The following is a 12,272-nucleotide window of genomic DNA, read 5'->3' on the forward strand; positions in this document are numbered from 1 at the left end:
TACTTAATGATCTAAGGATTGTTATCACGAAATAATATTTCATGGTTAATTAAATTGCTATTCAATAATTTACTTTAGTAAAATAAGAGATAATAGACTTAAAATATCGTAACCAAACTGTACCAAAGCGGACGTAATTGAAAAAGAAGAAAGTATTGATTCTACTGAATAAATATAAAATATGAGCAATCTTCATCTCAGTGGGCTATTTACTAAATTTAAAATACAATATTAAACAATCCTAAATAAGTATATTGTAATAAGAAAGATAAGATGATGAATATCATAATATTGTAGTCGATTTAAATTTCAAAACTAAAATAATCAACAAGGCTGCAAAAGAAATTAAAGTATCAAAACCTCACAAGTGCTCTCGGCTCAAATTAATTAGGTATGAATACTCTATAATATGGACCGTATGCTGTTCACGTGATTTTGATACTCGTAAAAGAAATATAAGGGTGGGTATGTAATGGCTCCGCCCAAACTGCACCCTTGCTAAAACCAGTTTATGAAATATTAAAGGCCACATTGTTTGCTCGTAAAATAATTGTGAATTGCATTATTATCATGTCAGTAGCAATTTATAATAACTCTTCAGATCATGTTGTATGTTAAGTGCTTTATGATGGGCCTTTGAATGTAATTATTAGCGGTGTGCCTTTGTTCAGATCTGGATTTAGTCGCTAATATATAGGTGTGCTTTAGGGAGCTATACTGGTTCCTTATTCTTATTTTATTTATAAATATGGCAGACGTGATGAAGCTGTTATGATTATGTCTGCCGCAAGGGACATAAAATGGTCTTTATCGTCTGATATTTTGTTAAAATGTATTCTCATCCCGTTTTACAAATATTTTTATTAAATTCAATGCGCCATTTATTTCAATAGCGTTAATAACATTCAAAAAACCTACATTACTAGTTGAGTATACCTTAAGTATTTTATTCCGTATATAAAGGTTATAGACGCAAAATTATATTATACAGCACGAACTATGAACTTGAAAGTACATAACCGTGACATTGAAATACCACACAATGCTGATGAAAAGATATTGTCAACGACATAGCGTCTTTTAGATAAAAAGTCGTTAGCATGTAGCAAAAAAGGTACATTCCCAAAAGAGTTGACGTCTTAACAAACTGTTTCAAAACACAATACAGGAAGCTCATCCATTCGCGAAATATAATCTTACGTGTCTATTGTTAAAAAATCCGACGAAGCCAAATATGATCACGACGCGACCGGCAGAGCAAACATTACAACAATGCGCAAACATTAGTTTATCTCCCATCTTTCCTCTATATTTGATGTCTGTAAGGATGATCATTCACTGGCGGTTCAATGCTTGCAGTGCATTTTATTTTATGTAAGTTTTAGTTAGGATGAGCTAGGTAGTTATGTTATTCACGTCGTTATTGTGTATGTTATAAACTACACATTATAATAATTATTATCGGACTGAAATGTTGTATCGGTTTCGTTCTTAATCAGCTCAGCATCAGTTCGTAATCAGCTCACCTTACGAATATTGATTTGAAAGATAAAAAAAAGAAACTTATGTGTGGTTTTCTGTGTATTTTCTTAATCATTTATCATTTTTCCAATTTTGAGTATACCCATGTCCACTGTTTCACTTACACTTTTATACGTATCATGATCGGGCGTTAACCTGTTCATTGATGACCAGCCTTCGAATCTGGGATCCATCCACCCTCACAAATGAATCGGACAGGATGATAAGGGGTTATTTTAAGCTAGTGCCAAGGGAGCATTATTGCTGCCAGGTGGAGTAATTTGGGCTTATTAAATTATTATAGCAAAATTGTTTCTAATGCATCGTCCTGATTGATAATAATGGGTGTTCTATTTGTATTTATTTGGGCATAATAGGATGGATTTTATGAAGCTGATTTGTTATGATTTAATGTTGGAATGTAAACAATATTGTGTATTTAAGATAGAACAATTTGTTATAAGGTACCGTAACCGCTAAACGGATCCATGTAAATTGACTTACCAATGAAACTTTACAAAAAGACAGGGTGTAAATTGTAAACTGCTAATTCTCGTAAAGTAAAATATATATGTGTAGTATATACGTGTGAAACTGGAAAAGAATCGTAGAAGTCTTAGAACTATTGAGTTTCTTGCCGGTTCTTCTCCATAGATACTGCTTTCCGAATCGGTGGTAAATGTTAAAAATATGTAATGACGATTCGAAAGTGCTTCCAAAAGAAGTCTTATTTAATAAATAAATATTTGAGTTTAAGTTAGATAAAAGACCAAGTCAATATCATAGCAAACTTCTTCGTCATACCTAATATTCGTCATCGTTAACTTCTTCATATTAATTTCTTTTAACAACATTTAAAACACATGTTACACCGTTAAATGCAACAAACGTATCACCAATTTGGTCAATTCCATCTAGCCAACACTATAGATATCGATTTCAGATAACTAGTAACAACGCTCCAACACTTAAAATTTTAACACTATTAGAGTCAAGTGGCAAAAAAATCAATCAGCCAACAATAGAGGAACGGAAATGAGTCCAGAAAGGCTATTTAATAACCACCTGCGACTTGAATAATGGGCTGGTTCTTAGAAACTGCAGTGTCGCCTGTATGTCTCTGCGGGCATCTACTTCATTCATGGATATTTTACGTTCATTCAAAGTTTTGCTACGGTGTTGTGAATGACCATTCTTGATCATTGTTTACGAGTATCGGATTACGCAGGTATTTTAGATAGTTTCAATTGGATTAGGTTTTGTGGCGAATTTTTATTTGTGTTGATGGATGTTTGTTTGCGGTTGCGTAAGTGATTTAAAATAAATAGCCTAATTAAACCTAAAATTAAAATGTTATATATTTTGTGAAGTTATAAATGACTAGCTGTGCCCCGCGATTTCACCCGCAATGCTCCACTCCGCTTGGTCTTAGCGTGATGATATTATAGCTTTTCTCGATTAATAGGCTATTTAACACTGAAAGAATTTTTCAAATCTAAATAGTTTTACCTAAATAGTAGATCCTGAGATTAGCGCGTTCAAACAAAGAAACAAACTCTTCAGCTTTATAAATCGATATTTAATGCTTATATTTTGTATATTACATCATCACGCATAAGCCGGTAGGTACAACGTTTTGAATGAGCTTTCGTGCGTAGAGTTTATATCATTAATTTTTACTACTAATCTTTTAATCTATGTAACTTTTTCGAGTTTGAACTAAGGTAAAGCGAAGAAAAGGTAACAATTTCAACATAAATAGTGCGTTGAAAGAAAACTACAATAAGTTAGCTTTACTTATTCATGTTTTTAGTTATTGTTTGTATTTTTAATAGTAAGAAAATTTTATTATTTTTTCAAACTTTCATTACTGTTTGAAATGTTATTTTTATGATCAGATATTTATTATTATTAATATAACGATGATGATGAATGATGTATGATGTCAATTTTAATGTATATTTCAACAGAATTTCCACATTTTTTGTAATACCTATCTTCCATTCGCGCATAAGAATTTAATGCATATTTTATTTTTGTAAAAAGCTTTTTTAAAATAAAATAACACACACTAACGTTAGTTACACGTAATTATAAAGTTAATAAAGCGAGTTACAATTACATTACATGTATAGTGCGTCGAATTCTCTCGCACGTGTTCGTTACAATTAGAGGGAGGATTATTACAAGGTATTTTTACTCACTTCGACATGGTGGAATTGACGCGTGAAAAATAAGGTTTTATTAACGCTTTTTTGTAAAAAAAATACGTTTTATTTTTTTAATGATGTGTATTTTGTTCGCCTAATAATTTATCACTGTTTATCATACATGTTTCGATTTCAGTGTCATAATATTATGCTATCTCAGCATAATATAGGAGAGTCGTTTTCAAAATAATTGTACATTACTACAAAATGTTTGTCCCCCTAAAAAATCTTCGAAAAAAATATGGTTACGACTGAAATAAATCATTGTTAACGTTTTACAGACTAAACTTAAGCATACTGCATATCATTTCTGATAAAAAGCAATGAATTGCGTTTCAAATTCTTACATAAATTTAATGTGAAAATAAAGTAACAAAAAAACCTCCATACATTTTTTATTGTCCCCTATGTGGACGACAATGAAAACCAATATTTTTATCAGAATTTTTGTATGAAACCTCCTATTTTTTTGTATCATAATTAAAAAGCAATGTTTGAAGTGTTATATCTGATAGATTAAACTATTTAAATTACCTTAAATAAACGAAGAATGACGTATTATACAAATGTCCCTATCAATCGTTACAATTTCGTGACACTGATTTATTGACATAATTGACCAACTTCTTGTATCACAAAGAGGAGGAATCTAACTCTAATCATTGGCAACACTGGTCATGTCACGAAAAGTAAGGTCACATTAACGCGCCGCCATTTTGTTCGTTGTCCAGACACGGAAGAAGTCCTGTAGTGTGCTGTGCAAAAAATTTAGTTACATTTTCCTGACGACGTATTCTCAACAAAAGTAAGTACATTTTGAAGAATTCACCTACCGCAATTGTAATATACTTAAATTATGACTAGAGTAATAGATTACACTTTCAATCTAATGGTAAATGTGATTATATTTTGTGTAAAAGTATTTCTTAGGTTATTTTTTACATGTTACTGACGAACAATTTCTTGACATTTACTGACGTCAGTAAATTGTAGACGGTAAAGCTGTGGTCTCATGTGTAAAGTATGAAAATAAGATATTAAAATGTGTGTTAAAGTAATGTAACGAATAAAAATAAAGGAGAAAAACAATAAATCTCTCAAGATTATTTTTTTGTAACTACAGGCCATACTTTTTTAAACCATGATGTAGGGTTAGTACAGTCGGGCTTAGGGACTTGACTTTTCCTGAGATCTGATAACTTTTTTATAGTGAAAGCGGAGAGTCTTGGCCTCCAATTTTACAAGTGGTTTCTGATGGGATAACGCTTGCCTTATTGCATTTAGTGTTGATCGCTTTTCCACCCACACGAGTGATGCTTACTTTTGTTTTTATTTTTATTCAAAATACATATATCCAACAGCTTTTTTTAGTTTCAGAATGCCGCTAAACGGTGCCGAACGGCAAAAAAATACATTGAAAAACTAAAAAAGCAAAACCCTGTAAAATATGAAAAGAAAAGGAAAAAACACCTCGAGAAAGTGAAACAAAGACAAAGAAAAATATCAGATCTTAATGACAGTGAAAAAGAAGCTCGAAGACAAAAATGGAAAGAAGCTAATGATAGAAGAAAAGAAAAGGAAAAGCAAGCAGAGAATTATAAAAATTGATTGTTGATTATTTTGTAACTAAAAATATATTTTTATATTTAATTATTATTCTGAATACAGCCTTACTTTTACAACTTCCTGACATTTCCTAACGAAACAGTTTACTGACAATTTCGTGACGTACAAATATTTTGAAAATGACCCAGGAACTGATAATTTGAATTTACTATACAGTATAAAATATTATTATATGTAGTAGGTATATTTATTTTTTAGTATCTATATTTGATAGAGCTCTTATATCTTTCAGCTGTTCCATAAATATTTTTTGAAGTGAAACTTATTTAGGCACGTTGAGAGTAAAATTTCAGGGTTGTGTCATGAAATAAGGTGATTTTGGTATCTTTGAATTTTGACAAAGAAATTTCACTTCTGAAACGTGTGCTCAGCACACACGCTCTTTTTTATATACCTTACTAGCTTTCCGCCTGCGGCTTCGCCCCCGTTTTAAAAAAAAAACCCGCATAGTTCCCGTTCCCGTGGGATTTCCGGGATAAAACTTAGCCTATGTCACTCAGAAATGATGTAGCTTTCCAACAGTGAAAGAATTTTTCAAATCTGCCAAGTAGTTTCGGAGCCTATTCAATTCATACAAACAAACAAACAACCAAAAATCAAACCTTTCCTCTTTATAATATTTGTATAGATGTATAGATGTATAGACAATTTTCTGTTTGCTGAAATTTGATTTACTGTTATAGAAATTTGGCAATATTTATTAAAACAATTTTTTTTATCAGTATGAAGGTTTTTATCAAATAGGTACCTATTTTTACAACTCTTATTTATAGCTCTCATGAAAATAACGGAGAATGATAGATCGACCCTTAATCCAAAGCAGTACAAAATAAATTACCTATACACAAGCTATGCAATTGAAAGGGCTATAATTTACAAGCAATATGCAATGATGTGAACACAGTTATTACTTTCAGATATTTATAGCCCTTGCATTAATAGTTATATTATGGAAATATGTAATGTATTAAACATTTTCAACTTAGTTGCACATTTCACATTGACACAGTCAAAAATATTGAAAATAATTATTTTATAACAAAAAACTAACAACATAATTATTGCAGGCACCAGACTTTTGAAACAGGATCAAAATCAGTTCACTCGGTCGAAAGTTCCGAAGAAAAAATAATACAGTCGAATCTAAAACCTTCCTTTTTGAAGCCGGTTGAAATACTCAGAAGAATGATTGATTTTTTGAGAACGCATATCCACCGACACAAGGAGAGCATGGTGCATTGTAAATTAAACCTATGAAATCCTAGAAAATCTAAAAAATTTGTGAAAATCTAAAAAGTGAGAACAAAATAATCTAATAAATAATGACAGGCTTTTGGTAAAATATTTTCGCGATATAAAGATAATAACCTATTTAATAAATCTTTATTAATTAGGTTAAGCTTTATCCCTCTCAACCTTGGACCGTTCGCAAAGGAAGTACTTTTATCGTGAAAATAATTTAGCAATATCGTGATAAAATCAGGCTTTTGTAAGAGAATATCGATTTATTTAAGAACGTATTGTTTTTATGTCTATGTCTGGTTCGAGCTTTGGTAGGTTCACGATTAGGTATTTAAAAAGTGGTTTCAGCTTGATTTTTCGAAGCTATTATAATAACAACATTATAGTCTCACAGACCCTACAGACAACCAAAAACCCTCAAACCCACAAGAGCCAAAGAAATTCAAAAACTTCAATATCTCGGACTACATTTATTTTTGCACCAAATAGTATCAAGACCATATTATACTAGCTGCTCCGCGCGGTTTCACCCCCGTGGCTGCACTCCTGTTGGTCGTAGCGTGATGATATATTATAGTCCTACTCCTCGATAAATGGGCTATCTAACACCGAAAGAATTTTTTGAATCGGACCAGTAGTTCCCGAGATTAGCGCGTTCAAACAAACAAACTCTTTAGCTTTATAATATTAGTATATAGATTTATTCATCACTTAATCTATAATCTATGCTTAAATTAATCTATCACTCTCTATTTAGGCTTGAAACAAACTGAACAAACACTCACACTTTTCTCCTATAAACAGTGTTTAAAATTGCTTACGGGAATAATTTTTACAACATGGCACCGCACACTTCCCCATTTATGTACAATCAAATAAAATATTTCTCGTCGACTTGTGACGTGTGATGTTTTTATACTGATTGTGTATGTCAATGAAGAGAGGTGCACCGTGCATGCACAGAATTTCGATATAGTTCTGTGGGTGCATGTTTCATTGTAATCTTATATGAACATAGAAGTGACACGCGCTCTATAGTTAACTAATATAAATACAACAATTTAAAATATAAAGCCTACTCATTTAAAATCGAAAAATACAAACTAATTTAAGTGTAAACTACTAAAGGGATTACCCCTTACTGTTACACACGTGTTTATGTCATTTCCATGCATCTAATGGTACCGACACCCGTTTCGAAAAATCGTGTAATGATACGAAAAATTTCATTTGTCGTTGCCAAGTGTTTAAGGGTTAAATATTGGATAAAAAGGATAGTTTGTTTCTGTGTTAGTTTATTTTTTAATTTAAGTCCTAAAACATTTATTTACTCTATTAGACTTTTAGAAAGTTTTTAAACGTCTTATTACAAAGAAATCAGGTAGTTAGCCTTTTGTCTTGTATGTATATTATTGTGTGTAAAATTAAGTACATATTTATTATAATTTATAATTATATTATTCCGGTTCAGAAAGCATTTAGAGTGTGATGATGTACTTATGAATATGTAGATACTTTTAGGGAAATTTCGAAGTCTTTAAGTAAAACAAAACCCATAAAATTATTTATAATAACAGCGCAAGTAGACTTGAAGTTTGTTTGAAACCAAAAGGGTTCTATTATCCTTATAAATTTATAAATAGCTTTTCTGTGAAAATCTTTTTTTGCAATACTGAGAATTTAAATGAGTATAATATTTAAGCGTAATCGAGTAGCAAACAACCAAACATGTATACAAAAGTTAATTATGTCCACCATTAATTTATGAATTACGTTATTGTACGTATAATAATCACTGATTGACGCGTCATTCGTGTACAATCCACTCAATACATAAAAAGCTGTATTATTTACAATTTCAATTGACTGTTCTTTAAAATCTCAAGATATTTTAAATTAAACCCGATCATTTCGAGACTCGAAAACGAGCCAAAAACGGGCGCAAACAATAAGCGTTAGAGAGAAAGGAAACAATAACAGAATGGGGACAAAGCGGTTAAAAATACCGCTAAATATCACAATCGCAATTGTTGAACGTTTCTTGTTGCACAAAGGCAATACATTTTTGTGATTCGCTTGCGGTAAGGGTGACATTGCAAGTGGTGTGAGGTATAAGCGGTAGCGGGAGCGGGCGATGAAGCGATTTGGGGCAATCGGTGTTACCATAGCAATATACATATTCACTGAGTTATTTCAAAAACTACACGATATTTATAGGTAGGAACTAAGTAGTTTCATAGTCCTGTTCTATCATTGCATGAAATAAATCTCAATGACAATTTTATACAGAAATTACTAAGTGAATGTAGTCATTGTTTTGTTCAGGACATGCTCTCAGGGAAGGAACTGTCTTTCTTAACACAGGATTTTGCTAGCTAGGTGTACAAAGCCGCACTGTATTTCATGGTATTATTTTCATGTACTCAATGAAGATATATTTTTTTTACGTAATATATAAACCACTATCACCCGCTTCATCCCCTAACTTACACCCCACTTAACAATTTGTCAAACCAAACGAGTGCCCTTAGCTGACAGCATTGACGGTCGATAGCTCTGGGAACTCCTGAAGGACCCTCAAACCAACAAGACATTTGAAAGACCATAGTTTTGAACATACGTTAGGTCATTAATTCGTTTAATTTGTGTAGTACTTACGTCTTAAGAATTAGTTTAATTTGAAATTATTTGTTTATTTACTGGTGTTTTGTTAAATGGTAAATTAACGTCATTTTACTATTATTTGGCAATAAATAATGGAGTAAGTATATTATAAGACACAAAATGCACTTTATCAAAACAACATTATATAGAGCTTTCGTTAGTAAATATTTTAAGAATATCTTTATACCGGCGCATTATATCTACTTTCATCAACGAAATTCAAGTTTTTTTTTATTCCCATTAATTTTATATAGACTGCAATTACGTACACATTTAAAAGCATATTAGTAAAGTGACACTCAAATATTATCTATCTACTAGATTTCCGCTCGCGGCTTCGCCCGCGTTTTCAAAGGAAAACCCGAATAGTTCCCGTTCCCGTGGGATTTCCGGGATAAAACCTATCCTATGTGTTATTCTGATGTATAAGCTATATTGTGGTAAAGTTTCATTCAGTAGTTTTTACGTGAAAGAGACAAACATCCATACAAACTTTCGCCTTTATAATATTAGTAGGATATTTTTATTCGTCCATTCTATACAAAAAACCAACATGTTTTACACCTAAATAGATAATCATTACCACTTCACAAAGATTCTCTTCCAAAATGATAATTAATCAAAAGTAAATACGTAGAATGACTTGCACTAGTGAAACTAATTGTGTTGGCGTGACATATCCAGAATTTAATTTATTTCCCCCTCACATGTGAGAGGAACTAATAATCCGTGCTCGTTGATTTTTGCAATTTTTTTCAACCTAGTGTAAGTTGGCTACTATGTAGTAGTTCGGGAAATTAATTAGACTAAGAAAAAAACACTCATTTAACACGAACAATATCACTGGTGTGTGCTAGTATACTTTTTAAGTCCAGTTTTGATTCTTCTCTAATAAGTAAAACTATAACCTAAGTCCTAAGCTATAGGTCCAACAGCGTAAATATAAAAATGGCTTCCCCAATTTGGCGCTATTTCTATAAACTACATTCGCTACATCGAAACAATTGAAATGCAGGTAAAACCGCAGTGCACAACTAGTAAAGTACCTATCTTTTTGTAAGTAATATAATATACAATATGGATATTCCATCCAACAATTGCCAAAATCAGAGAGTAAAATCAAAATAAAACCCTGCAAAAATAGCCCGCGGGCGAACAATATCCGGGTATTTGCAAATAAGGGTTCACTTCATTCGGAAGGGTTATCTCTTCCGGATTAGTCGGTATTTATATTTTATAGTTATTTCCAATAAAAATAAATTTGTACCTTTTTTGTTACATACTTTGAATGAACGAATACATGTTTCTAAACATATTATATGCAAAAATATATCTACAGAGAATGATAAAGAGTATTTATTAAAGACGCTCTTTGTCGTCTATTATAAGTAGCTATCTCAATTCTCAACCATATTGTAACACTAGCTTACCGCCCGCGGCTTCGCCCGCTTTGTCTAAAACATAATAAATTATATACTAAAACCTTCCTCTTGAATCACTCTATCTATTAAAAAAAACTGCATCAAAATCCGTTGCGTTATAGTTTTAAAGATTTAAGCATACATAGGGACAGAGAAAGAGATTTTGTTTTATACTATGTAGTGATGTACAATAAAGAGAATATTTATTAATTTCAAATAAATCATTTTTAAAGTAAAAATAAAGAAAATAAGTATCTAAAGTTTTAGAATAATCTTACAGTTGTCGACTCTCAGTTCTAACCACATTTCTTGAACTGCGCTGCGGGATAAATCTAAGATTCCCTTACATCTACGCTTTCAACAAAATTACTTTATATGTAGAGTAGGTACAATATTTTATTTAGAGACAGTGCTTTTTATTTAACTTGTTTATAAGAAGTAAGTTATTATCTATTCTATTCTTATTATCTTAAAATAATTTTAATTCCATCGCGCTATTTAATGATCTCATTTCATTCATAGCCTGAAAAATGCTTATTCCTCCTGGCTTCTTATTATTAAATGCGCTGTATGACGAGGAAAGTGCCGAATAATATTGATTTGTTAAAATAAAACAAATAAAAAGCAACAATTAACTATAGGTAGGTACTATAAACATAAAATGTAGACTCTTTCTCTATCTATATAATATTCTACTTGGGTTGGTAGGTATATTATTATTTTACGGCTAAAGAGTTTGTTTGCTTGAACGCGCTAGTCTCAGGATATATATATAGGACGGGTCCGATTTGAATAATTATTTCAGTGTATAATCCATTTATCGAGGAAGGCTATATTATTGGCTATACTGGCTATAATGCTATCACCCAGACCAATAGGCCCGGAGCAATGTGGGTAAGCCCGTGGGACACAGCTAGTTAATAATAATTATCCTGTTAATTAAATATAACTCATAACTTATTTTCAAGTTCCAAATCCACTTATTTCATTACCTTGTTATCCCATACTAAATTAGTTATCTCATTGTATTTACTAAAGGTGTTTCTCACGTAAATATTTATTACGATAACTTTTTATTAGATCAAGTGTTATGTTGACGAACTCTGATCTGACTTTCTCGTTGAGTTAACGATGTTGTTTTGATATAAAAGTGTTTTCGTGTTTTGTTATTTCATAAAGGAAGTTAGGCTGTTTCTACAAGGTTAAAGGATTTTGTGTTTTCTGATAAAAAAAGCATTAACATTCTAGGGCAGCGCGCTCCATCTTAGGCCACATCTCAGCTTACCATCAGGCGAGATCGTGGCCAAGCGCTCCCCTATTGTACTGTATAAAAAAAAACTACATAGAATAAAACAAAGTCGCTGTCGCTGTCTGTCCGTCCCAATGTAGGTATGCATAGGTACGCATTTTGATGGATTTTGAATATATTTTTTTTTTAATATAAAAAGGAGCTGTTGAGGAAGGTAGGTTTAGAATAATTATAAATTTTTAAGTTTAAACAAAACCGGCGTATGCATTATTATAATAATTATTATTAGGTAAGTAATTATTACCTATGTGAATGTTGGTTGTTATTGTTTTTCTTTTA

Source organism: Colias eurytheme, chromosome 14, assembly GCF_061535395.1.
Source record: "Colias eurytheme isolate Ceu_HAF_F1 chromosome 14, ilColEury1 Martin Lab GWU primary, whole genome shotgun sequence".
Lineage (NCBI taxonomy): Eukaryota > Metazoa > Arthropoda > Insecta > Lepidoptera > Pieridae > Colias > Colias eurytheme.